This window comes from Heptranchias perlo, chromosome 4 (genome assembly GCF_035084215.1).
Source record: "Heptranchias perlo isolate sHepPer1 chromosome 4, sHepPer1.hap1, whole genome shotgun sequence".
In the NCBI taxonomy this organism is placed as follows: domain Eukaryota; kingdom Metazoa; phylum Chordata; class Chondrichthyes; order Hexanchiformes; family Hexanchidae; genus Heptranchias; species Heptranchias perlo.
In genome coordinates this window covers 41,118,995-41,146,787 of record NC_090328.1, presented here as the reverse complement: position 1 = coordinate 41,146,787, position 27,793 = coordinate 41,118,995, and the positions used below count along the sequence as shown (strand labels likewise).

The following is a 27,793-nucleotide window of genomic DNA, read 5'->3' as shown; positions in this document are numbered from 1 at the left end:
CTCTTTTCCATACACCTTTTATGGCCATGTTTACGAAATGTTCCAATATTACAGAAATGAGACAATAACTGTAGAATTATTAAGTTCATTTCTCTGACCCATCATCAGGTACTACTACTAAATAATCTGTAAAACCATACATTTCTTGAAGGAAGGGGGGTAGAGAACAAAAGGGACATCTATTTAATTATGTACCGAAATTCTAAGATTCTGTGAAAGACATTAGGGGTGATTCTGTGAAAGACATTAGGGGTGATTCTGTGAAAGACATTAGGGGTGATTCTGTGAAAGACATTAGGGGTGATTCTGTGAAAGACATTAGGGGTGATTCTGTGAAAGACATTGGTTTCTCCTGCTCTGCCGCCATAACTTTGGCGGAGGTTCGACAGAAACCCTGTCTACATGTATAAACAGGGTTTCTGCCAAAGTTACAATGGCAGTAAGGGAGAAGCCCCGAGGAAATTCACCCCCATTGATATAAGATAAAAGACCCAAGGGAGTGGAATACTGCAATTTTATTAAGTGTTATGTTGCCCAACATAGAGGAGAGAGGCAGCATGACACTTGTCGCTCGCTAACCAGTCTAGCTTTTGAATAAGCTGTCCAGAAGTTTCTAAAATGTAAACCAGACAACGTGGGGGTGAATTTTCTTGACCTTTTTAGTGTAGTTACCCCGCAGGAATGGCGCAGGAGATTTTCTTAACAAGGAAATTTGGATGGAAGCCATTTCCACTCAATTTCTGCCTTTAAAACACTCCCCTCCCCCAACCCCTGAGTTAACCGTGTGCTTTTTGAGCCTTCCTGTGATCTGCCCACCATTATCAATGGCCTCATTTGCATATGTCAAAGTGAGAGTCAATGGCATGGCAGCTTTGAGTTTCCTGGGTTTGTACTGCTAATGTACTCGGGGTAAGTTATACTGAGTTATATGAGGCACAGCAGCTGCCAGGAGTTCCTGACACAGAAGAATCTGAATATTTTCAAATACAGATTTCTCCAGCTGGAAAAACACTTTTTAAATGGTTTCTATTTGCCATTCTGCCTACAGGCACCTGCACTTGCTTCTAACGCTTCACACAGGGTCAGACCACCAGCAGATTTTCAGACCCCCTACCCCTTACCCATAGTCAGGGGCTTCTCAGGAGCAGGTATGGCATTTCCTATGGGCATTCCCTTGTATGGCATTATTATGGAAGGGGAGCAGCACCACGGGATCAAGCAAAAGAGACTCGGGCAGCATTTACTGCAAGAGGATTCGCAGCACATGTCATTACTGAAGTTTTCTCTTGTGTAAAACAAAGTCTATCTTTAACATCACATTGTTACCTCTTTCTCCCCCACTTTCAAATAAAAGGACTTTCCCTCAAACGAGTACCATTCTCTCACATGGCAACACATCAGCACTTTTTGTCCCTCTAAGACTATACCAATGATCAACACCTCAGTTAAGATATGAACACTAAAGAATTACACCCTTTCCTTTATGACTCTAACCTCCATCAATAACAAAGCACCATGTCAATGCACATTTTATTACAGTGAATTCCAAAGTGTACACAATCAACCTACACATTCTTCACATCATGCGTTCCCTGAGCCTACATGTGCCTTTTTTTAACCTGTTGTCGTGCTTCATCTAGGTGCCACCTGAAGGCCAGGATTGGAGGAGGTGATTGGCTGCCCATGCTGCACAGAGGCTTATGGGACTGAGGTGTCCTGTCAGCTTGCTTCTTGGCAGCTTGGTGTCACCTTCCAAGTTCCACTGGTGTAATGCCATGAGGGAGACATCTTAAGGCTTGGCATATGTGCTGCTATCCTGAGAGACGACAGTGTCATACAGCTGTGACTCCTGGGTGGCTTGGTTTTTATCATCCTCTTCTTTATCATCATCATCTTCCTCCCCCTGTGTCGCTCATTGCTGTGGTGGATCTGCAGGAAAGAAGAATAGACACCAAGAATGGGTGAGTATCACCCCCTTGGGATTAAGGAGACAGAGAAGGGAGCGGAAAGTGTGGATGTGTGGTGCTTCATGGGAAGCCAGAGCCAGTGTAGGTACTCAAGTCAGTAACCTGGTGCTGGCAATATGCCACCTACCTCGCCATCTCCCATAGCAAGAGCTGTGCCTCACCACAAGCTCCATGGTCTTCTTCTTGAAGGGGGTGAAGTACTTAAGGTCGAGGAAGCCCCCCCTGCAAGACGATACAGTAAATGAGGGTATGACTAACAGCTGAGGATTGTGTGCCAATTGGCATGGGAGAGCTGAAGTAAAAGATGTGAAGATATTAAAGTGGACAAAGGGGTTTAATGGTTGTGTATGCAAGTAGTTACTATGAGGGGAGTTGGGTAGCAATAGGACAGGATACTGAGTTACAACCCCCCTTAAGCAGATAATATTATGAAGGGTTAGTTGTGCAAGTGTTGCTTTAAGAGGGTGAAGAGTGTGTTGGTATCCATGATGGGCCAAGAAAAAAGAGAAGGGTTTTACAGGGTAGATATGCAGTGTGTTACCTTGCCGGCCCTGCTGAGGATTTAGAATTGCTTGCGACAGTGTTCTGAAATCCTGGGGATGAGGGAGTTGGCACTCAGTACCAGCTCTCCGGGTAGCATGAGTAATATTTCTGTGTGGGACCCATAACCCAGAGTCTGGCCGTCCTGCCTTCAATGCCCTCCAGGAAGGTTTCGAGGTCTGAATGAGGGAAGTTGTGCATTCTCCTTCTCTGACTTGATGCCATGCCCTTTGCCTTTGGGTCCACTTGGTCCTTGAGTGTTCATATTTCTGTACAATCATATTAAAAATATTGCTGACATTCATTGAAGTTATTTGAGAGGACATTAATAAACTTGCAGAATGGACATATAATTGAAAAATGAATTTCAATACAGATAAGTGTGAGGTGGTAGGAAGAATAAGGAGGCCACATACTGCTTGGATAATAAGAGTCTAAACGGGATAGAAAAGCAAAGTGATCTCGGGGTACAGATACACAAATCACTGAAAGTCGTGACGCAGGTTAATAAGGCCATAAAAAAGGCAAATCAAGCACTGAGGTTCATTTCTAGAGGGATAGAATTGAAAAGCAAAGAAGTTATGTTAAGTTTGTATAGAACCTTAGTTAGACCATACTTGTGCACAGTTCCAGTCTTCATATTATAGATAGGATATAGAGGCATTGGAAAGGGTGTAAAAAAGATTCATAAGGATGATACCAGAACTGAGAGGATATCCTTATCAGGAAAGGCTGAACAGGCTGGGGCTCTTTTCTCCAGAAAAGAGAAGGCTGAGGGGTGACCTGATAGAGGTCTTTAAGATAATGATAGGGTTTTACAGGGTAGATGTAGAGAAAATGTTTCCACTTGTGGCAATTGATACTAGCTCAATTGCTAAATTTAAATCTGAGATAGATAGCTTTTTGGCAACCAAAGGTATTAAGGGATATGGGCCAAAGGCAGGTATATGGAGTTAGATCACAGATCAGCCATGATCTTATCAAATGGCGGAGCAGGCACGAGGGGCTGAATGGCCTACTCCTGTTCCTATGTTCCAATGTCCTATGTGGCGAGTCCAAAACAGAGGTCATAAATATAAAATAGTCGCTAATAAATCAAACAGGAAGTTCAGGAGAAACTTCTTTACCCAAAGAGTGGTAAGAATGTGTAATGCACTACCACAACGAGTAGCTGAGGCAAATAGCATAGGTGCAGTTAAGGGGAAGCTAGATAAGCACATGAGGGAGAAAGGAATAGACGAAGTAGGGAGGGAGGAGGCTTGTGCGGAGCATAGATGCCCGCATTGACCAGTTGGGCCGAATGGCCTGTTTCTGTGCTGTAGTTTCGATGTAACTTGATGTACCTGTTTGTCCATCAGTCTGCTGCTGAAGAGTGCAGGTCAAACTGTTTCTTTAAATGTTGCACAGAACTTTCCAGGTAGTCCAGCTGCTTACAGCCATATTGCATGGGTTTTACACCAATGTCTGCACCAATGGGAATGCAAATGAACAAACATAGCAAACGCAGGCCACCAGCATGCTCAATTGTATTAAAGGGACAACAGAAGTGTAACTCATTTTGAGGCAATGTTAGACCAAAAACTCTGATTTTTAAAATGTAGGTCCATTTTTTCCACTTTTTCCGCTTATACGGAGGCATTAAGTTTTATTCCACTGCTGCCCATATCCTAATTCTCACCAAGTCCACTTCACCCATATCCCTGTGCTCGCTGACCTACATTGGCTCCTGGTCCAGCAATGCCTCAATTTTAAAATTCTCATCCTTGTTTTCAAATCCCTCCATGGCCTCACCCCTCCCTATCTCTGTAACCTCCTCCAGCCCTACAACCCTCCGAGATCCCTGCGCTCCTCCAAATCTTGCCTCTTGCGCATCCCTGATTTTAATTGCTCCATCATTGGCGGTCGTGCCTTCAGCTGCCTAGGCCCTAAGCTCCGGAATTCCCTCCCTAAACCTCTCTACCTCTCTACCTCTCTACCTCTCACTCCTCCTCAAAACCTACCTTTTTGACCGAGCTTTAGCTCACCTGTCCTAATATCTCTCTATAGGACTTGGTGTCAAATTTTGTTTGACAATGGTCCTATGAAGCGCCTTGGGACGTTTTACTACATTAAAGGTGCCAAAGAAATGCAAGTTGTTGTTGTTGTTAGTTGAAGGCATCATTAAATTTCCAATGCATTTTCATCATTAAGAAAAGAAACATCAAACACAGGCATGATCTCATTCTCTGTCCCTATTCTATTCTCTGCATGGTTTTGAACTTGGCAAAAAATTGGAGCCAAAGTGATAGTGGGTAATTATGGCAGGAAGACAGGATCATATTCCCTCTCATGATGAGTCTAGAAAGTTCTGGAACAATTTCCCGGCCTAAATTTGGAGAGAATCTTTTTTTAACAGTCGGGCGTATTTTTTAAAGTGTTGTGAAAGAGCAATTTTATTCATGCTGAAATATGAAAGAGCTAGTGATAAATGAGTCTCTGGTGCACTTTCACCCCCAGCACAGCAGAATTTTAGCAGGATTGTCAAAGAAAGAATGAACCCATTGGCAGATTAGAAATATGGAAGCCATTTCCTCTCTGAGTTGGATAATTTTAAAATATAAAGAAACAACACCACTTTAAAATGAAATGCATTGGCTGTGCCTCACTTGTGTTACATTCAAAGGAAGGTTTCATACTTCAATAAGGTCAAGAAGGGTGAGGTTAACTAAGATTGTGTCAGATTTCTGTTGCCAATGCATTAATACTGCACAAGCCCCTTCCTGACTGGTGCACCACAAATTTAATGTAGCATGGCAAATTGTGGGAGGGGAGTCCAAGTAAGCGTGAAAATGTACATACCTCAAAAATGCATCTGTACCAAGTCATTCAAAGCTATTGGCATTTTACTACAAAACATACAATTGAATCTCAATGGAATACAGGATACTGCTCATTCTGCTCATTGTTGCAAACCTCTATATACAGGAGACTTGAAGTAGAACAGAAAGTGACAGATTTATTGAAGTAGGAAGCAACAAGTGGCAGCAACCAGGCTAACTAAGGGCCACACCCCGCTGACCACACACAATTCTAGAAAAACAGCTCCCCGCATTCAGTCTCTTGAGTCAGCAGATGTGAGCTGCAGAACCGTAACTCAAGTGCATTTAGATTTTAAAACGTAATCAGCTCATGTATTCTTTACACTAATGGAGCTCCATAGCTGAAATCAATTTTTAAAGTTACATTTAAAAATTGAACAACTGTTCTTTCGGTCAAACAGGGTAACACATTCAAATCTGCCGTTTGTAATAAGGGTGCTTTTTATAAAAAACTATTTAAAAGTTAAAAGTGTTTATGCACATTATCAGGACTATGTAACTGTCTGACCTTGTATACGCTTTCATTCACCCAAATAAACATGGCAATTTTGCAGATGAGAATAAACACGGTAAGTCTAAATGTCTAAATGAAGTGAACACTTTTGAACCTGGCTGAAGCCAATACTATTGTAGAACTGGAACATAGTAAAACTTTTGGCACCATCTTTTATATTTCAAGATAGCAGTTGTTTGTAAACAGGAATTTCTGATTTTGTAAGCCAGAAATTCCTGACAACATATTTCTGTTATCATTTAAATTTCTATTGCTGTTTAACTTGATAAAATCTTTCCTAGTCTGCAAAATGGTTCATTAATATGGAATCTGTGTATTTGCATTGTATTTTCTTTAGCTAATAGGGGATAGAAAATTATTTTGCCCATCTCTTATGGAATGCTTAGAGTATTTTTATGTCAGTTTTTAATACTTAATTAATTTACCTGGTAGGGGCTTAGTATTTTGTTGTTTCACTTCTGAGATTAGATTCAGATGCAGCCCAAATAGATGAGATAAAAGTTTTCTCTCTCTGCAATCTTATAGGGTCCTACAGGTTCAACCCAAATTCTTGAAAGAATGGGGGTACTTTAACTTTCAGTGATAGCGTAAAACGGGCGATATCAGATCGTCCACCCATTATACATCCTGCCCGATTTTTCTTTCCATTGACATCAATTTGTAAGGAAGATTGGGCGGGGGTGTATATTGGGTGGCCCATGCAATATCGTCCATTTTATGCCATCGCCAAAGTTAAAATGACCTGCAATGAGTCCACAGCACAGTTACGCAAAATTCAGCACAAATTGACAGTCTCACTTAGAGGGGCGGCATTTTACACTGACGCAGCAAGGGTGTTCTTCAAGGGTGATTGAGATTAAGGCACAACATTGGGACAGAGCAGAGCAGAGAAAGCTTAAATCTGCATCCATGTCAGCATTAAGCACTTCATGGAAGCAAGAGCCCCAGCGAGCAGGAGATCAGAGCTCTGACCTCTTCTGGGTTGACATCCAGCGGGGTACTGATGTCCAATGGAAGGGCAGTGGAGATTCCTCCACCCTGCCCCACCGCCGATCACGGCTAGCCAGTCCTCCTGGTAGGGGGTTGCAAGTTCTGCTCACAATCTGTCCACCTAAAAATGGATTTTGTTATGGAAACAATCGGGAGCACAATCTGCTAGATGTAAAAGCTGGGTTGCCTGATGTGCTGCTCGGCAAGGAAGGGAGAAGCAGCAGAAGAAGGAGACATGGAAGCAAAGGTTTAGTAAACTGCTATTCTTATGAAAATCCTTTCAAGAGCCCTACAATGTATCTTCTCCTACAGCACATTTATGACTGGTGATTTATTTTCCAGCCGGCATTGCTCATCCTCACAGTTTAAGCCACAGCATGACTGCCCACGTGCTAACAATTACAGACCACAACACACAATCTCTCTGTCGCCGCTCACCAGACTGTCCCGTCATCAGATAATCAAACTTACCACCACCTATTAAATACTTTCTTTGAAGCATCTTTCTCTTTACTTGCTCCAGCTTCTGGTCCTGACCTCTTTGACATCTCTGTCTCTGGTGTTTTCTAAAATCTTCCTCCTGACCCCCTGCAGTGTTTTGGGTCTTGCTATAATAAGCCTCCTCCACAGCATAACTGAATAGGAGCTCAGACATAACTGAATGCCAGGCACAGAACAAGGGCAGAGGCAGAATCCAATCTTGTATCAGCAAAGAAATGAATGGACTTTTGGCTAAGTAAATCCACTCATAAATATTTTTGAATCAAGCAGTCTAGAATGGCCTTAGGTTCAGTTCCAGGTTAGCTAGGGATCAAATTTAACTGTTCCCACCAGGTGAGGTGTAAAACGGGTGGCCGACCCGTTTCTCTGCCAGTGGGAACGGTTAAAATCGACCCTCTGATTTCAGTTGGGGCAGTAATGCGGGTGTTACAATTGTCCTCAGCACAGCTGGACAAGGGAGCCAGGGCTCCTGCACTGATCACTAACCACAAAAGGAAATTCGACATGTATGGATGTCTGTGCTGCCCCCTAAGATTGAATAGCCTGCTGACATTCACACATGAAAAATGGGCATGTGGGCAAGGTATTAGAGGGCTGTTGGCATCCATGGAACTCTACCCCAGACAAATCATTATCTTCAGGAGAGGAAAGAAAAGAAAGTTGAAATTGTGCTGTGCAACATTAGTAACAAATAATAGGGCTAATTCCATGACCGGGCACTCCCATTGGGGAGTGGTGCTTGCAAAAACGCAGGTCAGGAAATTGTGGACTCCAGCCCATGATTCCCCATTCAAGTGAATGGAAAGTCAGAGACTGGGGGCCTGCAATTTCCCAACTTTACACTCCATGTCATGTTACTCTGCATGGTAGTGCCTGATTGAAGAATCAGCCCTGATGTGTTCAGATGAAATTCTATGTCTGCTATTTTAATGAAGGCTTAAACGTTTTAAAAATAAACAGGTCAATGGCTTTGTTAAAATACCAGACTGGAATTTCATACAAGCATATCAAGGCTTTTATTGCCAATATCACACAGTGGACTCTATATAGTTTTGTGGGACATTTTGAATTTTAAATGTGCTGAATTAATGCAAGTTGTTGTTGCAATTTCAACCCAGAAATTTTGAAATCAACAAAGATATTGTTTTTTTGCGCAGGCCCCAGGGATTTACAAACAGACATTTTGTGGACTTTTGTGTTTTAAGATTTTTCTGCTGAAAAAAACAGCAGCCCGTTGAAAAGTGGGTGTGGCCCAGGTGTGTGTAATGGACAAGGGATTCCGACCAGACCCCTAAGCCAATTAAGGGAAATGTCTGAGCGGACAGAGTTTCTCTGGGAACACAATGAGCCAGGAAGGGCAATGCATACGGTAATTGGCAGGAGATGGAGACACCATTGTTAATCAATATTAAACCACTTAACCCAGGACCAGGTGCGAAGTGAAACTCACTATTAGCCATTACCACCATTGCCTAGATGAGGTAACCCCGAAGGGCGGGAAACCAAACAAAGGGGGGCCATCAAAATCCCCGACTGGTTGGAAGCAAAAGGACATCACTGTAAGATTACTGACTACACAAAAACAGAGGCTGTGAAAACAGCACCGCAGGAAAAGGAACATTTCATTTTTTTGGCGCAAAGAAGTTTGGAACTTTGGGGGGTATAAGAGGAGGCAGTTTTGGGACTTTTCTCTCTCTTGCATCCTCGCCTGCTCTCGTCTTCGCTCGTCCTCATCTTCACAACAAGAACCAAGCACTCCGCCTGGGGCGAAGAGAGGAAACCACCACGAGAGGCAGAGCCTCACTCTTCAACTGTATGGACGAACCTCAAACTGAGACTTGAATACCGCGTCGGTGGTACGGAACCAGGAGATACGTTTTCTACAAGTGGAAGCAGCGAGAAAGTCAAGGGATAATTGGGATGAGCATTGTCCAAGTCCACATCCTTAAGACCACCGGTATTGTGTGAAGTGGTGTCGTGTGTTCCCAACCATGCCATAGGGGTTTAGTGGAAGGTTCTGCGGGTGGGGTAAAGCGTATACCCTACTCTGGGTAGTGACTGTATTGTCTTACGCGACCGTTTTTTTTTGACATATTGAAGATGGCGGTGTGTGTTAACCTTAATATCCACATCGTGTGTGTTAACCTTAATATCCACATCGTTCACCTGAGGAAGGAGGTAGCCTCCGAAAGCTTGTGAATTTAAAATAAAATTGCTGGACTATAACTTGGTGTTGTAAAATTGTTTACAATTAATAAACACTGTACGATTGAGACCGATAAAACTTGTCCATGAGTCAATTCTGTTCACTGTAATTCCCATCGTCTCGAACTGTGTCGGGGGGTGTGTGTGTGGGGGGGGGGTGATTTGAACCACCAAGGCAAACCACTTACAGTGGCAGTTTTTGATAGTCCAGGTTCAGTCACAGCCATTTCACCTGTGCCCCATTGAAGCCTGAAGCTGCCTTATCTCAGCTGGTTTCGTAACTGAATGTGGAGCTGATCCCAAAAACCCGCCTTATTTTAATTCACATACATCTTACATCAGGAATAAAGTGACTTCAAAATTTCATCTTATAATTATGAGAGAATTTTCTAAAGGCGTTTCTCCATTGCAAGCTACAGTTAGAGAGGTTTGTGGAAGACAGGGTTTCCGTCTTCATATCTGTTCCACATGTGACATGTTGTGTAAGTGGAATGTATATTATCCTCTAGATGCTGTGGATTTTCTGGAACCAGTTAGGGTTTTCCCCTCTTCAATCTTCAATCATTTACTCCCCTTTTTTAAGTTCCTTCCTCATTGCCACAGAGAAAAGAAACCTGCCTCTAGATCTCTGCCAATTATTCTGTGCAACTGGTTGTTAGGAGCTGCACAAGTGTAGATTCGTTTGGCATCATTCCTAATTTGTGCCCTTTCTTGAGGGAAAGCACCTCACCTTTGCTCGGTGCTTTACCGTGATAGCATGGCGGAGATGAGGAAATCATTGGGAGGGTGATGAGAGAGTCCTGCTACTGCATGGCACGGTGTGTGTAAGTGGGGAGATGGTCAGTAGGATGAGTACTATTGATAGCCAGCCCCATGGTACTTTGACATTGGGCTTGATTTTGCAATGGTGGCGGGTTGGCAGCAAGGGCGGGGGGGGGAGGGGTGGTGAAGGTGCGCATGGCATACCCGCATAAACAAAACTTACCGTTTCCAACGCGATTGCATGGTGATTGCTGATAATTAACGTGTTCTCCGGATTTCACGCCCGGCAGCCAGCCTGATTGACAGGCAACGCAAGGGGGGAGGCGAGACGTCATCCAGCGCTGGAATGGAAGATCGGGGGGGGGGGGGGGAGAGAGTGGAAGATCGGGGGGGAGAGAGTGGAAGATCGGCGGGGGAGGGAGTGGAAGATCGGGGGGGGGGAGAGAGAGTGGAAGATCGGGGGGGGAGGGAGTGGAAGATCGGTGGGGGGGAGAGTGGAAGATCGGGGGGGGAGAGAGAGTGGAAGATCGGGGGGGAGAGAGTGGAAGATCGGGGGGGGGGGAGTGGAAGATCGGGGGGGAGAGTGGAAGATCGGGGGGGAGAGAGTGGAAGATCGGGGGGAAGAGAGAGTGGAAGATCGGGGGGGAGAGAGAGTGGAAGATCGGGGGGGGGAGAGAGTGGAAGATCGGGGGGGGAGGGATTGGAAGATCGGGGGGGGAGAGTGGAAGATCGGGGGAGAGAGTGGAAGATCGGGGGGGAGAGAGTGGAAGATCGGTGGGGGGAGAGAGTGGAAGATCAGGGTGGGGGAGAGAGAGTGGAAGATCAGGGTGGGGGAGAGAGAGTGGAAGATCAGGGTGGGGGAGAGAGAGTGGAAGATCAGGGTGGGGGAGAGAGAGTGGAAGATCAGGGTGGGGGAGAGTGGAAGATCAGGGGGGGAGAGAGAGTGGAAGATCGGGGGGGGGGAGGGAGTGGAAGATCGGGGGGGGGAGAGTGGAAGATCGGGGGGGGGAGAGAGTGGAAGATGGGGGGGGAGGGAGTGGAAGATCGGGGTGGGGGAGAGTGGAAGATCGGGGGGGGGAGAGTGGAAGATCGGGGGGGGGAGAGTGGAAGATCGGGGGGGGGAGAGTGGAAGATCGGGGTGGGAGAGTGGAAGATTGGGAGGACATCGGGGGGTGAAGAAGGGCACATCGGGGGGTGAAGAGGGGCACATCGGGGGGTGAAGAGGGGAAGATCTAAAGGACATCGGGGAGTGACGAGGGGGACATCAGAGAGGGAGACATCGGACATCGGAGCAGGGTGGAAAGGTAGGTTGATTTGGTGTTTTAACTTCCTTCTATGGTTTTTGATGTAATTTATTTTGTTTCTTTTACCTTGATCCGGCCCTTCACGTTTGGTTTCACCAGACGTGATTCAGAAGCGGTGAGCAAGCTGCCCAGGTAAGTTAAAAATAGTTACAATCACTTAATCTGTCACAAGTGCCTTAAGAACCTCAATGAGGTACATTTGGCTCTTTAACTGTCATAAGCCAGCGGGACTTCCGGTTTCGGGTTGCCTGAGCGCACACAGGTGCATCCTTGGGAAACTCGGAAGTCGGCGGGTTGGAGCCGGGCTCCGAACCCGAACGGGATTTCCGCAATTTTCAGAGCCTCCCGGCCCCAATGCACCTGCAATTTGCCCCTAAAATTGAGCCCATGGTATAATTTATTATGGAACTATATACAGAAAGGTTATAACCAGGGTCAAAAGGAATTGCAGGCAGGATTTTTTTGTGGCTCATAGAAATCGATATTTTTACTTTCAGAGAATTCATCTAATTGTAACATTTAATTTTTTAAAAATTAGCCAAGACTGAATATCTGCATTATGTTACTGTACTTTCTTTAAAACGGAATGTGTGTTTATTGGGTTCTGTTGTTGAGAATTTTCTGCTGCTTTCTGTAGATTTGATTAAAATTCCCCCAGATTTCAGTGGAGTTTTTTTGTAGATCATAGAATCATAAAAAGGTTACAGCACAGAAGGAGGCTATTCGGCCCATCAAGTCCACACCAGCTCTATGCAAGAGCAATCCAGCTAGTCCCACTCCTCCTCCCTATCCCTGTAGCCCTGCAATTTTTTCCCTACTTATCCAGTTCCCTTTTGAAGGCCAGGATTGAATCTGCCTCCACCACCCCCTCAGGCAGTGCATTCCAGATCCTAACCACTTGCTGGGTAAAAAAGTTTTTCGCATGTCACCTTTGGTTCTTTTGCCAATCGCCTTAAATCTATGCCCTCTGGTTCTTGACCCTTCCGCCAATGGAAACAGTTTCTCTCTATCTACTTTGTCTAGACCCTTCATGATTTTGAATACCTCTATCAAATCTCCTCGCAACCTTCTCTGTTCCAAGGACAACAACTCCAGCTTCTCCAGTCTATCCACTTAACTGAAGTCCCTCATCCCTGGAACCATTCTAGTAAATCTCTTCTGCACCCTCACTAAGGCCTTCACATCTTTCCTGAAGAGCAATGCCCAGAACTGGACACAAAACTCCAATGGTGGCCGAACTAGTGTTTTATAAAGGTTCAAAGATTACCATTTCCCCAGGTTTTAACCGCTAAGTGACTGCACGTAGTTCAGAAAATTGTTATCAGAGAAATCCGAATGAATTAGTATTTGAATCTTAAGGTTGCAGCCTCAAAAACTTCATAAAGCAAAAGACTAATTCTCACGATCCAGTTAGGTGCACTGAGCTCCCCAGACCACCACGGAACATATGGATGCATTCTCTTCACTTTTATCCGCTATACAGCAAGAGGTTTGAACACATACCCCTCCCTCTTCCCACTCCAAAACGCTTAGACGATCCAGAATCCAGAAAGCACATTCATGTTGTCCCACAAAGTTGGCAGTGATGAGACACTGATTAATAGGCCAACATTTCACCCTCACACAGAAACTGTAGCCTCACCCTTATCCCACTTGGCTATTGCTGGCCTCGCTAGCGACGCCCATATCCCGAGAATGAATTTTTAAAAAATATCATTATCAGACTCCCTTACCTTTTTCTCCCTGTATTGTGGGGTTGGTCTGCCTGTACACTTTACTGAATACACAAGAATGCGAACACTGATGGAGTTTAGGAAAAATTAGACTGTAGCCCTACTTTTCTCAGTGTGCTATTGCAAATGCAAAAATATTGATTTTCTTTACCATTCTCTGTTTCAATTTTGTTGTTCTTCTCAATTTTTTTGTTTCTATTTCTCCTAGCTGTTGCTTTTTTTGGCCGTAACTCATCGTTCCGCCCTTCTTTCTTCCCTGCCTCTGCCTTCTCTTTATCTGCCTCAGTCTCTCTTGTGTTCGCGATAATACAAGAACTTTCATGGCATCATTAGCTAAGTAACAAGCAATATCTACTGTCAGATCATTAGGATACCAGTAGATCTCCTTATAGCCTGACAGTTTATTGATTGATTGTTTATTGGTAGGTTGAGTCTAGCATGATAAAAATCAGCTTCATTTAGGAAGTTCAATATTGGTTAAAAAGAGCATTATTTCAAGAAGATCAATTTGATTCAAATCCCTACTTGTATGTATCGATTACAAAAACAGATGTATTTAATTTCAGAATGAGGTGGATCCAATAGGTCTCACACATTTGAAGTAAGACTGAAGGGGGTTGATTTTCACTGCCTTTGCCTGGCAGTCACAGCGTCAAAATGGGCGATGCGACTGGCTCCATTTTGGAAGAATCTTACCACCAGGTGTCCAAAATGCCCGCCTGTTTCAAGCGATAGGTCCCTTTTAATATGGAAATCAGGATCCTATAATGTGAATAAGGCCCTGATTACCATTTTAAGTCAGAGCCTGCGCCGTGCACAATTCGACCAATTCCTACGGTGATGGAATTGAAGAGGCCCACCAAAGGTAAGTGTCGAATCATTTTGAGTGTTCCTCCGGGGCCCACAAAATAATCTGGGCCACTGCCGCCAAAACATGGTCTCCCATATCAGAGGGGGCGACACACTGGATGGGATATTCTTTATTCCCAGTCTGGTAATCTACTGGCAGATTGGCTTGCCACATAAAAGTAGGTATACTAGCCTGCTGACCAACACCAGTTAGACCCTCCTGGAGGTCCAGGCCTCAGTCATGAACTGGGTGCCCGAAAATTTTAAGACCATTTGGTAAGGGGGATGTTTACTGCATCTTTGCGGAGAAGGGCTCTCCTGAATAGAAACCCTCCGCCGGATTGAGTATATTCAAGACTGAGATAGATTTTTGGACTCAAGGGGAATCAAGGGATATGGGGATCGGGCGGGAAAGTGGAGTTGAGGCCAAAGATCAACCATGATCTTATCTTACAGGAAGTGGGGTGGGAGGAAGTGTAATCAATGTAGGTGTGGGAGTTGGTGGACAGCCTATCTCCAGAAATGAAGATAGAGAAGTCGAGGAAGGGAAGAGTCGGAGATGGACCGTGTGAAGGCAAGGTGGGGGGGGGGGGGGGGGGGTGGAAATTGAAAGCAAAGTTGATGAAATTTTCCAGTTCGGGGTAAGAGCAGGAAGCGGCACTGATGCAGTCATCAATGTACCGGAAAAAGTAGTGGGAGAGAGGACCTGAGTAGGACTCGAACAAAGAATGTTCCATGTATCCTACAAAAAGGCAGGTATAGCTAGGACCCATACAGGATCCTATAGCGACACCTTTTATTTGGAGGAAGTGAGTGGAGTCAAATAAAAGTTGTACCCAATATCTGAGTAAATAATAATGTATTGCTCTTCAGCAGCTACTGGAATGAATCACATGCCACCACATGATTTTCCTCTCCAACCAGTGAACTCGATAAACGCTCTTACCAAATCAAGGTGCAGGCTTTGGATAACGAGTGGCTTTATGTGCATACAATAGATGAGTGAACAGTAAATAGTATAACCCAGTGAAATATTTATTTATATGCTCCTCAAATATGCAAAATTAACAAAGACACCACTTGCTTCCCCTCTAAATATAAAACTTATATAGATGTCCACTTTCTGTAAATTTAATCTTGCCTTACTCATTGGCTAGGCTGGCACAGTATAAACCGAGTGGGTGGGCAGGTAAAATACTTTGGGTTATTTATCTGCCAGAAAGCCACCCAGATCCCACTGACCGTGATTTTCACTCAGGCTTCTGGACCAGTAGATGTCATTGGGCCCCTACTGCAATTTTAACACCAGCCTGCGTGGAGAAGCCACCTGCTAGGTGAAGCCAGGCGGGAAGAAGAAGAGGCAACAAAAGGTAAGTTTCACACTTTCCTTTGTGAGGTCTGACAAGAAAGCTTAGGCCTCTCCTGCTCTGGACTCCATCCTTTCCCAGCCACAAGACCCCCAAAATTCCCTTCCCCGCATTTGCCTGAGAGCTAGTGGGTGGCCAAGGACCAGACGATTTTCCAGAGGCTGGCAGCCGCTTCCCGCCCATTTCCCATCAGTTCCGGGCAGGAAGTGGACTGGCAACATGTTAATGAGGCCCAGAAGTTAAAATAGCCCGCGCCTCTTTTCTGATGCAGTGGGTGAATTTCTAATTCACCCCACCACCCCACCCGCCCAAAACTCACTCAGAGTTTAAATCAGCCTTAAAACACTCAGGGTTGCAGCTAGTGGTTGTGAGATTATAACATTGACTGTTCACTGATTGAACCTGACGGTTGACTGCCAATATATTTCGTAGAAGAAGTGGCCTCTGACCCCATGCTGCCCATCATAGATGGTGCCAAAAAAATATGTCTTGTTCCCTTCTCAAAAAGTCTCAGAAACAATTATCAATCAAACTCGTTATTTCAGACTGGGGCCTATCAATTGCTTCAAATGTTTTAGTGAAGAATGAGGCTTCTCCTAGCTTCTCTCAGCCCGATTATATACCATGCTGGTGAATTGAACAGAATGATACAAAGTTGATAATCTTTGACAGTAGCATAAAATGTTTGTGATTGCAAGTAACATGTTGATTACCTAATTAATACTTCAAACAAGCATTGTATAGGCCATAACAAATTCACACCTTGTGGAGTTCATTCCCAGACAACTCCTCTGTTTGGAGCTGATGGCTTCCTGCTTTCAGGATGCTTTGTGTGACCTTGGGTGTTAATCTCTTACATGCTGCTTCTAACAGTGCAAAATAGAAGTTAAAAAATTCAAATCAGGCTTAAAGCTGTTACAACAGTTTTCATAGGAAATAGTTGTGTTATTTTCACTAATGTCCAGCTTATTCAGCTGATTAATTTGTATCACTGTGATATGGATTCAGCCTGTTGTCTAAATTTGCCATGGATAGATTTACTGCTGTATTGAATGCATTAGTGCTTGGGATTGCTTGAACAGATTGACAGCTAATTTACCACCAAAAAAAACCTACTAGCATCCAGCCAAGAGGGAAACCTGAATCAAAATATAAAATGTTGCACTTGAATACAAAATGGAGCATTTAGTATCAAGGTTGCATTTGTATTAACTGCACTTCATCATCAATCAACAATAGACAATGTCAAATCAACACTTAATTGTTATGATATCATCATTGTGCAATCACCTCAAGAATAACCAGTTTAACATTTCCATCCGTAGTATGTTTTGTAACTAAAACTTTACTTGAAAAATTGAATTACCTACTCACCAAACCTTGTCTAACTGAAAGTGTGCCATATTATACTGTCGATATCCAATAGCAGACATGTTAGACTGTATGAGCATATCAGGTGACAAAGGCATTCTGACATAAATGCTACACAGAGCGTAATCCATACTGTTCTCATTTTACTTTGAGAAACTGTCTGCATGCTGATGGGGATAAATATTTAATACATGTTCTTTAAAGCCTTGCTAATTCTGCTGTCTGGGTCTGTGCTTTGGTTTAGTTGTTCTGCCAGACAGAATTCAGTCAGCATTAAGCAATGCACAGAAGTACTACTGCATCTTATTACTCAGTCCAACAGTAAGAGTAAATCTTTCTGCTTGGATCATGCAAATTACCAGCTACTTGCTGCATTAACCGTACTGGAATGGCAGGAAAGATTTTGGTTAGATGCACATGTAGTCTTGGCATTGCAATATGGTTCTATTCAAACTGATTACAGTCTAATTTGAACCCATTGTCAGAACAACTTTTTAAAAAACCCTCTCCCCTTCATGCAGCTATTTATGTTCAGACTTGTCCCGATGTGGTACTGTTCTGGCACCAGTATGTCAAGTATTGTGTTCAGACTTTCACATGACTGCTGGGATCATTAGGGATAGATCCAGACCACTATCTAACCTGGACCTTTGCAGTAAATAACATCATGAAGTGTAGGGATCTACAACATTATTGGTTCTGCAGGTTTTTCAAAGCATGCACATTGGGCAGAATCCACAGGTTACTATTTGTGTTCCAGAGATTCCTGTTCAGCCGTGAGATTACATTCTTATCACCATACAAATTTGATTTCAATGTCATTTAATTTAGATCCATATTATTTCTTTCAATATTTTTCCAAAACTGTTAGGAAGTTTCCTCTGAAATAAAAAGGCCGTTAAATTCTATACTGTTTTCAGTATGTCTTTAGCGTAAGAATGGGCATCTTTTTCAGGACAGCGAATTGGACCATATCCACCTCAAAATTGATCTTCCCGAATTTCCAATCACTTTATGGCCTTTCCCAGAATCCATTTGCTGAGTCCTGAGCCACCTAATTAACATATATTAGGACTCATGCCTGGATAAAACGCAGACAAGCGGAAGGGATGAGTTTATGAGCCTGCAGACGTCTGAAAATTTGAAATGATTACTACAGCTGGGAGCAACATTTTGGAGCGTTTTTTTTTAATTTTTGCATTCAACCTAGACTATCTGTGGATATGTAAGACCACAGGGAGGTTTTGACCCTCCCACCCCTCAACCCCCCTCACCATAGTGAGGGCTTCTCAGGAGCCGGTATGATTCCATGTGGGGGTACCTTTGTATGTCGTTATCATGGCGGAGGAGGAGAAAGAGCAAGAGAGCGTGGAGAAAAGGAGAGTCAAGCAGCATTGAGGGAGATGCACCCCACCAGATATTATCCTCCCTCCAAAGAATATACAGGCAACATGGTTCCTTTAAGGACTTTAGTGAGGAGATGTGAATTAGAAGAGTGCAGTTCATAAAAGATGTAATAGAAGAGCTGTGTCAAATACTGCATGAGGATCTGCAGTCATGGTCATTTACCTGCACTGTTCTCTCTGGGACTATGAAGGTGATGACTGCACTCAACTTTTATGGCACTGGGTCATTCCAGGCAGCCATGGGGGATCTCTGTAATATGAGCCAGGGTGCAACACAGCCATTTATTCATTAGTTGACTGATCCTATTTTTAGGAGTGCTGGGGCATTCATCCTAGTTTGGTATTACAGCAAGGGAGCAGCAAGATAGATCTATCCAGTTCTACGGGGTTGCTGGGTCTCCCAACATCCAGGATGCAATAGATGGCATCCATAATGTTTTGTGAGCTTCTATAGTCAATCCTCTCAACTTCAACAGAAAGGGCTTCCACTTCCTAAATATATAGATTTTATGTGACAACATGCAAAGGATGCTATATGTCAACTCGCAGGCTGGATTGGGCCCATGGCCCCATGGTTCATGTTGAGGGCTCAACACACCATGATGCACATTGTGAGGCCCTTTGATTTCTCCCTCCCCTTTAGAGAAACCCCTTATCTCTGTTCTGGTCCCCTCTGGCTGCATAACAAGTTTGGGAAATCACTGTGTAAAGAACCAAGGCCTCAAGCCTGAGGTCAGCCACTCCACAGCGCAGTGCATTGGTGCTCCTACAAGCTGCGCAGCTTGTCATCCCACATTTAAATTTGAAGGGATGTGTTGACTTTTTGAGAATTAGAGCCTGAGATTGAAAGGAAATAAAGAATGGGAAAAAGAAAGGAAATGAAAAATTATTTCCAGGAATAAGCAAATCAGTGACACGAAGGCATAAGCCTATGATCAGTACTGGTAGAATAAAGGGGGAGGTTAGAACAAATTTGTTCATGCTAAGGTTCATCAGAACACAGAATACATTATTTCAAGTAGCTACTGAAGCCAAAATTTAAAATGGAAGAAGACGAACACCTTAAGAAAAATATTAAGGAGTACAGAGAAAAAGCAGGGTATAGTTGTGAGCTAGCACTGGCACTATAAGGAAGGTTAAGGGTCATCGAGCCACAACTTTTTTTATTGAGTCCCAGTGCCAGTCAGTCACATTATACAAAGGTTTCTTAATTTAATTATGATGTGGAGATGCCGGTGATGGACTGGGGTGTACAAATGTAAGGAATCTTATAACACCAGGTTATAGTCCAACAGTTTCATTTGAAAATCACAAGCTTTCGGAGGCTTACTCCTTCGTCAGGTGAGTGTCGAGATTCATTGAAAATTACCGCATATATAGTCATAGAACAATGCCTGGTGATTACAGATAATCTTTCCAACTGCCCGTTATCAAGGCCATCAAATTAATTGAATAGTGTTCAGACAGAGAACCTTAGATACCCAAGACAACTGAATATACAAACGGCCAGAACCAAAGAAAGAGAGGTTTGTTCGGTTTCTTTGGTTCTGGCCGTTTGTATATTCAGTTGTCTGGGGTATCTAAGGTTTCTCTGTCTGAACACTATTCAATTAATTTGATGGCCTTGATAACGGGCAGTTGGAAAGATTATCTGTAATCACCAGGCATTGTTCTATGACTATATATGCGGTAATTTTCAATGAATCTCGACACTCACCTGACGAAGGGGAAAGCCTCCGAAAGCATGTGATTTTCAAATAAAACTGTTGGACTATAACCTGGTGTTGTGAGATTCCTTACATTAATTTAATTAAGAAGCCGTGCACTGGCTCAGCCTCACCTCACAAAGAACTGGCACCCGCCACCACATTATCAGCCTCACACTCAAATCCATTATCATCTGAACTGATATTTGCAGCAGTACAGGTCTGATACTCTGCTGGTATGAAGCTTGGATCCCAGTCTATGTGATTTCCAATGAAGCCAATGATTGACGACCCTCAGTGCTGATGTCAATAAAGTAATGCAAAGAGACAAGACAAAAATTGGAGAATCTTCACAGGGAAGGAAAAAAAGATTAAAAATATAACGGAGTAATTTTGACTTTGTGAAATAGCGTAAAACAGGTTAAAGCGAATCAGCAGCCCGTTTATCGGGAGAGTTGTAAAATAGGTTTGCTGATTCACTATCACCTTTTCACACCAGCACACAGAGTCAAAATTACCCCCTTAAGTCTCTAACTGGGCAGATAATGTTTGCCTATTTCTTCTAATATTAGTTATAAATAAGTACTCATAACATAAGAAGATTTGAAGGAGAAGGAAAGTCTATGGGGTGTAGAATATTTGAATAGAAAACATACCCCAAAATAATTTACCTTCAATCTATGGTGGTTAAATTGGTTAACTCCCAAAAACAGGCGCTGGGATCGCGTGCAGCCTGCGCTACCTGTGCCTGCGCTGATGAGTGGCTGCACACACCAGCAGGAGGCCCAGATATCGCGATGGCTAGCACCACTTAAAGGCAGCCTGGACCTCTTGAAGGAGAGGTGCACTGTGGCTGCAGGAAGTGGTGGAAGTCAATGGTGAAGTGAATCTGTGCTGTAATATAGTGAGGCATGGTGATGATGGGAACTCTGGAACTTTTAATGAGCAACATCTTGGCTGCTCAAAGTTTGTGGGACACTTATATTTTCAAAATATAAGATACAGGTCCAAACGGAGATCAGAAATCGCACATGTAAATCACAGATGCAGGTCCCATCCTTATGTTTAAAAACTGTTGATTTATTTTAAAATATTGAATAAAGGTTGTTCACAACTACATCCCACATCCTCCAACCTGCATGCCAGACCCCACCAATCTGCCGATCTGGGTTTGTACCGGGCCTGCAAGAGACTGTGCACCAAGGTTCTCTGATGGTGCACTAGAGGCCTTGGTGTAAGAGGTGGACAGAAGGAAGGATATCCTATATCTGCAGGAGGCAAGAAGCCTTCCAGACATATGCTTCTGAGGCAGTGGGAGGCAGTAGCGGATAAGGTCAATGCCAGGAGCACAGCACCACGAACATGGATGCAGTGCAGGAAGAAGTGCAATGATTTGACACGAGTGGTCAAGGTGCGTGAGTTCAACTGTCAAGTGGCATATCGTATCACATCCAATGCTTCACGGACTAGACCCCTCGTCACCCACTTACCAACAAACTCTTTCAATCAGTACTCAACACTTCCTATCAGATGCTTCATCTCATCCTTACACATTACCACTGTTGCAAGCTGCACACCCACAGCTCACAGGTCACACACACTGCTAGCTATTCAACCATGACAGCCACATCACCCAAACATCTTGCAGGATACTCACTGACACACTTCCCACTTTCTTGCAGGAGAAGGTGGCGTATAACAGGAGGCCACAAATGGCAGTGCTCCATGGAGCATGAACCTGCTGTCCTCTCTTGGGATGACAGCATTCCTGTCCCACCCCTGCCACTTCGCCAGTACCCTTGCTGTTGCCTGTTAGCTAGCCAGCCCATTCCCTGTAGAGTATTGAAACTTTATTATAGGAACAAAGGAAGATAAGTACAGGAGTAGGCCATTCAGCTCCGCTAGTCTCTTCCGCCATTCAATGAGATCATGGCTGATCTGTGATCTAACTCCATATACCTGCCTTAGCCCCATATCCCTTAATACCTTTGGTTAACAAAAATCTATCAATCTCAGATTTAGAATTAACAATTGAGCTCGCATCAACTGCTGTTTGCAGAAGAGAGTTCCAAATTTCTACCACCCTTTGCGTGAAGAAGTGTTTCCTAACTTCACTCCTGAAAGTCCCAGCTCTAATTTTTAGGCTTTGCCCCCTAGTCCTAGTATTCAAGTATAGGAGACCTCCATAAACAGGTACAAATGTATCAGCAGCCAGAAGCAATAACCCAGCAACTAATGTGTAACTCCTGCATGATCCCTTTAAATAGCACTGGTGGCGGGTCCTCCATGCCGTTTAAGACCTGTTCAGCTGTACGAGGTTAAAACAGTGCGTTGACTGGAGCATTAAGTTCTAATATAGCAGCGGTCCCTTTAAGTCAACGTTGCACAATGATCTACATCATAATCTCCCTACTTTACATGCTGCCAACGTTCATTAACTGCACATGTGCAGACACCTTTACCAAGATGGCGTCCTGCACATGTCATGCCAGAACTGTACGTGCACATTTCAGACGCCATTTTTGGGGCTTAGGAGTCCGTGTAGCGCCTACACCCAATTTAGCCCCCTATATTTCTCTCTTGTTAAACATTTTTTTAAAGAAATTTTATTCGGCAAGCTATTGCCTAAGTAGCACAATAGAAGGTATTGTACAACACTTAAAAAAATCATGCGACTTCATAGCTTCTGTGTTATGCAGTTCCAGTTGTATAAATATCATTTGATACCATGATCCATGTGGTACACTTTACATAAAAAAGTATTGAACAGAAAAGCAACTAGCAATATGTCTGAATGTGTACCGTCAGGATCTGCTTCCTTTTCCATTCTACATTAGAATTCAATACCCAGCTTTTTCCTTGTGTATAAAAACAAAACTACTATTTGACCTCAGCTGCCATCTTTATTATTCATGCTGCTGGGAGCAGAGCTGGGTTACTGCATACACCTGCAGCTTTTCCCTTTCAGGTTGTGGTTTTGAATCCTACCATTGCCCACTCTGTAACCTTTTCGTGGGAGCAGGTATGTAACATGAGTTTTCACGATGGCTCAGCTTGTATCCCAGCTCAGGGATTTTGCATGTCGAAAACTGACTGTAAGCAAGAGCTGCAGTTCAGGACCGGTCCATTTTGTATACATTATGCAGGTAGTATTTCCATGGGAACAGTCCAAAAGGAGACGACTGAGGTGCAAAGAGGCGAGAGAGTGTCATGGGGACCTATTAGTATATATGAAGTAAACTTTAAAAAATGACAACCCAGATCTTAGAACTGTGCTATTGTTTCCAGGATGGTAAAAGGGATAAATTAAATTGACTGTTCAACAATGAGTTTTTTTTATAAATTCTGTTATTACATTGTGAATCTGTTTAAATACAGTTGAAGTTAGAATATACTTCAACAAATATTTTAACAATTTGCCTGAAAAAAAATTAAAAGCTGCATCAGGAAACATTTAAAATATTTCAACGTTATTAAAACATTCTGTACAGTTTAAAAAAAAATAAACTGTGAGTGCTAAATGATAATGTTTTACAGGCCCATAGGTTGAGAAGTTGGCTGATTCCTGTAGCACAGAGAGCTCCCATAGTATCTTTAAGGGCAAATATTCTGCTTCTGCACTCCTAACACATGCCTAAAGAACATATCACAAAAGTGCACACCACTAGCCTGTGATTTTATGTCCATTTCTGCTGAGACTACAGAAGCAGAATATTTACCACTAAATCTTTACTTTGAGGGTCTGAGGAGTAACACTGTTACTACCTTCCTCCCCGCTTCAACTCTCTCCCCTCCTCTTATGAAGTCGCTGATCTGTGTAGTGGGATGGTCCCATGAGCACCATCAGCCCTATAATACTAAGTTTGAACTGAGACAGTGATTGTCAAAAGGTTATTTAACAAAGGGAGACATTATGGCTGAACATGATTCTGTTCTCAGCCAACATCCGCATATGTTGTTTCCATTACAATCAGATGCAACAAGCCTGGTTGATTTTCCTCCTTCCTAGCCAAGATTTGCCCAGGTGAATTTAGTGCCCCTACCCATGTTCAGGGTGTGATGAGCAAACTAAGTGCAGAATGGCGATCGAACACTGCTTACTTTTGAGCGATTTGCTAATCATTTTTAAAATGAACCCTGCACATTGTACCTTTAAGTGATGTCATGGGAGGGGTAACATTAAGCATATCTTAGGGCGGCACCAAGTTACAGCCAATTGGTTATGAATGTTTCTCCAAGTGAATTATGTTACTTAAGGCATTATTGCAATTGCTAGCTTATTTATTTTTCAAAATGGATACTCCAATCCCACAATTGCAACAAACGTTGATGCAAACATACAAAAAATGTTCATTTGGAGGAGGGCCGATTTCAATGGGATAAGAACAGATCTGGCCTGGGTAAATTGGAATCAAAGATTGGCAGGCAAAACTGTAATTGAATAGTGGGTGGCCTTTAAGGAGGAGATGGTTCGGGTACAGTCTAGGCACATTCCCACAAGGCAGAAAGGTAGGGCAACTAAAGCCAGAGCTCCCTGGATGATAAAAGAGATAGTGAGTAAGATGAAATGGAAAAAAGGGGCATATGACAGATGTCAGGTTGATAACACAAGTGAGAACCAGGCAGAAGAAAGAAAGCTCAGAGGAGAAGTGAAAAAGGAAATAAGAGGGGCAAAGAGAGAGTATGAGAATAGACTGGCGGCCAACATAAAAGGGAATCCAAAAGTCTTCTACAGGCATGTGAACAGTAAATGGGTAGTAAGAGGACGGGTGGGGCCGATTAGGGACCATAAAGGATATCTACTCATGGAGGCAGAGGGCATGGCCGAGGTACTAAATGAGTACTTTGCAACTGTCTTTACCAAAGAAGAAGATGCTGCCAGAGTCTCAGTAAAGGAAGATACTGTTGAGATACTGTATTGGCTAAAAATTGATAAAGAAGAGATACTTGAAAGGCTAGCTGTACTTAAAGTAGATAAGTCATCCGGTCCGGATGGGATGCATCCTAGGTTGCTGAGGGAAGTAAGGGTGGAAATTGCGGAGGTACTGGCCATAATCTTTCAAACATCTTTAGATACAGGGGTGGTGCCAGAGGACTAGAGAATTGAAATGTTACACTCTTGTTCAAAAAACAGTGTAAGGATAAACCCAGCAACTACCAGCCAGTCAGTTTAACCTCAGTGGTGGGGAAACCTTTAGAAACGATAATCCGGGACAGAATTAATAGTCACTTGGATGAGTGTGGATTGATTAGATAAAGTCAGCACTGATTTGTTAACTTGATAGAGTTTTTTGATGAGGTATCAGAGAAGGTAGATGAGGGCAAAGTAGTTGATGTGGTATATATGGACTTTCAAAAGATGTTTGATAAAGTGCCACACTGTAGGCTTATCATCAAGATTGCAGCCCATGGAATAAAGGGGGAAGTAGCAACATGGATACAGAATTGGCTAAGTGACAGGAAACAGAGAGTAATGGTGACTGGTTGTTTTTCGGACTGGAGGGAGGTGTAGAGTGGTATTCCTCTGGGGTCAGTGCTGGGACCACTGTTTTTCTTGATATATATTAATGACTTGGACTTGGGTGTACAGGGCACAATTTCAAAATTTGTAGATGACACAAAACTTGGAAGGGTAGTAAACAGTGAGGAGAACAGTGATAGACTTCAAGAGGATATAAACAGGCTGGTGGCATGGGCGGACACGTGGCAGATGGAATTTAACACAGAAAAATGCGAAGTGATACATTTTGGTAGGAAAAACGAGGAGAGGCAATATAAACTAAAGGGCACAACTCTGAAAGGGGTACAGGAACACAGAGATCTGGGGGTATATGTGCACAAATCGTTGAAGGTAGCAGGGCAGGTTGAGAAAGCGGTTAAAAAAGCATACGGGATCCTGGGCTTTATAAATAGAGGTATAGAGTTCAAAAGTATGGAAGTCATGATGAGCCTTTATAAAACACTGTTTCGGCCACAACTGGAGTATTGTGTCCAGTTCTGGGCACCGCACTTTAGGAAAAATGTGAAGGCCTTAGAGAGGGTGCAGAGGAGATTTATAGAATGATTCCAGGGATGTGGGACTTTAATTAAGTGGATAGACTGGAGAAGCTGGGGTTGTTCTCCTTGGAACAGAGAGGGCTGCAAGGAGGCTTGATAGATCAAAATCATAAAGGGTCTAGACAGAGTAGTTAGAGAGAAACTGTTCCCAATGGCAGAAGGGTCAAGAACCAGAGGAGATAGATTTAAGCTGATTGGCAAAAGAAACAAAGGTGACATGAGGAAAAACTTTCTTACACAGCGAGTGGTTAGGATCTGGAATGCCCAGCCCGAGGTGGTGGTGGGGGCAGATTCAATCATGGCCTTCAAAAGGGAACTGGATAAGTACTTGAAAGGAAAACATTTTCAGGGCTATGGGGAAAGGGCAGGGGAGTGGGACTAGCTGGATTGGTCTTGCATAGAGCTGGCGCGGACTCGATGGGCCAAATGGCCTCCTTCCGTGCTGTAACCTTTCTATGATTCTATGATTCTAAAATGATGGACGGGAAGAGAAATGCTGGTCCATCCAGCCTGTCCCATAAATTTTGTGATTCCTTGTGCATCACAGTACATACACTCCCCAACCCAACTGGAAGCCATGTAAACTCCTGAGATATATCAATGGACAAAGAAAAAAAGACATGTAGCTGAGAAAGCACATGGTAACGATATGTGATTATTTATAGATTGTCTGCATCTGTATACCATCCTTAAAATATTCATGTAATTATTGTGACTTTATAACATGAGCCATATATTATCCTGAAATCTATACTGGAGCATTTTTATTAACCTCCAAAACGATCACCAACATTATATGTGTCAGAATATTATTTACACACACATATATAAATATGTGCACGCATGAAAATGCATATTTATATTTTTAAATGTCTACACTGAGAACAGTTTCCTGCTGTTGAATTGCAACAATTAAATTATTGAACTTTTTGTAATGGTTCCCTCATTTTCCACAGATGTCCCAGGCACACACAAGCCTTGTGTCCAGAACATGTGAAAAACAAATCAACAGGCTTTATTAGGCAAAAAAAAAGTTCGAAGTAGTGTAGTTCTTACCTTAATTATCTGTAAATTAAGGAACTGTCTTCACTGATCCTTACCAAAATTAAAAAGGCGTTTTGTAACTGGGATTGTATAAAGAACTACAGATGGCTGGGGGTGTGTTGCAATGGTAAGAGCTCAGGATGATGTCATTAGCCACGAGGTAACAAACACTTTGTGCCATGAAGTGGTAGGATGCAGATTTGAGCTTTTGATTGCCCACATGATGAGTTCTGGATTTCAGCCATACTATCATGGAATAAGGCCAGGCACTTCCAGACAGAGCGGGAAAGTCTTCCCAGCCCACTCTCATGCACTTTCTAACAGTATTGATAGAGGAGGCTTGGTGCAGGGATGTGTAGCATATGGAAATTTAGAGAGGGAAAGCAAAATGAAAACAAATGCGTTACAAAAGTAGAGTGTTTTATGTCCCTATAAACATGCTAGGCATCTTTAAAAGGTAAAACCAACTTTTTGTTTACTAATGCTAATGCTCATGGAGGTAGGCATTAAAATGGGTAAAAAAATGGAAAGAAGCAGTAACCACATTAGTTGACAGTTTTTGTGCTATTCTGAGTTTTCTACTCTGAAAATATAATTTATTAGCACCAATGGTCTGCCA

General features: G+C 43.2%; 1 long non-coding RNA gene across 1 annotated transcript; it reads right to left on the bottom strand.

Annotated features, from left to right (window-relative positions):
* On the bottom strand, positions 1–27,230 carry LOC137320477 (uncharacterized). The gene is made up of 3 exons (XR_010962542.1): positions 27,187–27,230; positions 2,509–2,776; positions 1–1,929 (listed from the first exon to the last, which is right to left on the bottom strand). It is a non-coding gene; the product is annotated as an uncharacterized lncRNA (long non-coding RNA).
* Positions 27,231–27,793: the final 563 nt, after the last annotated feature.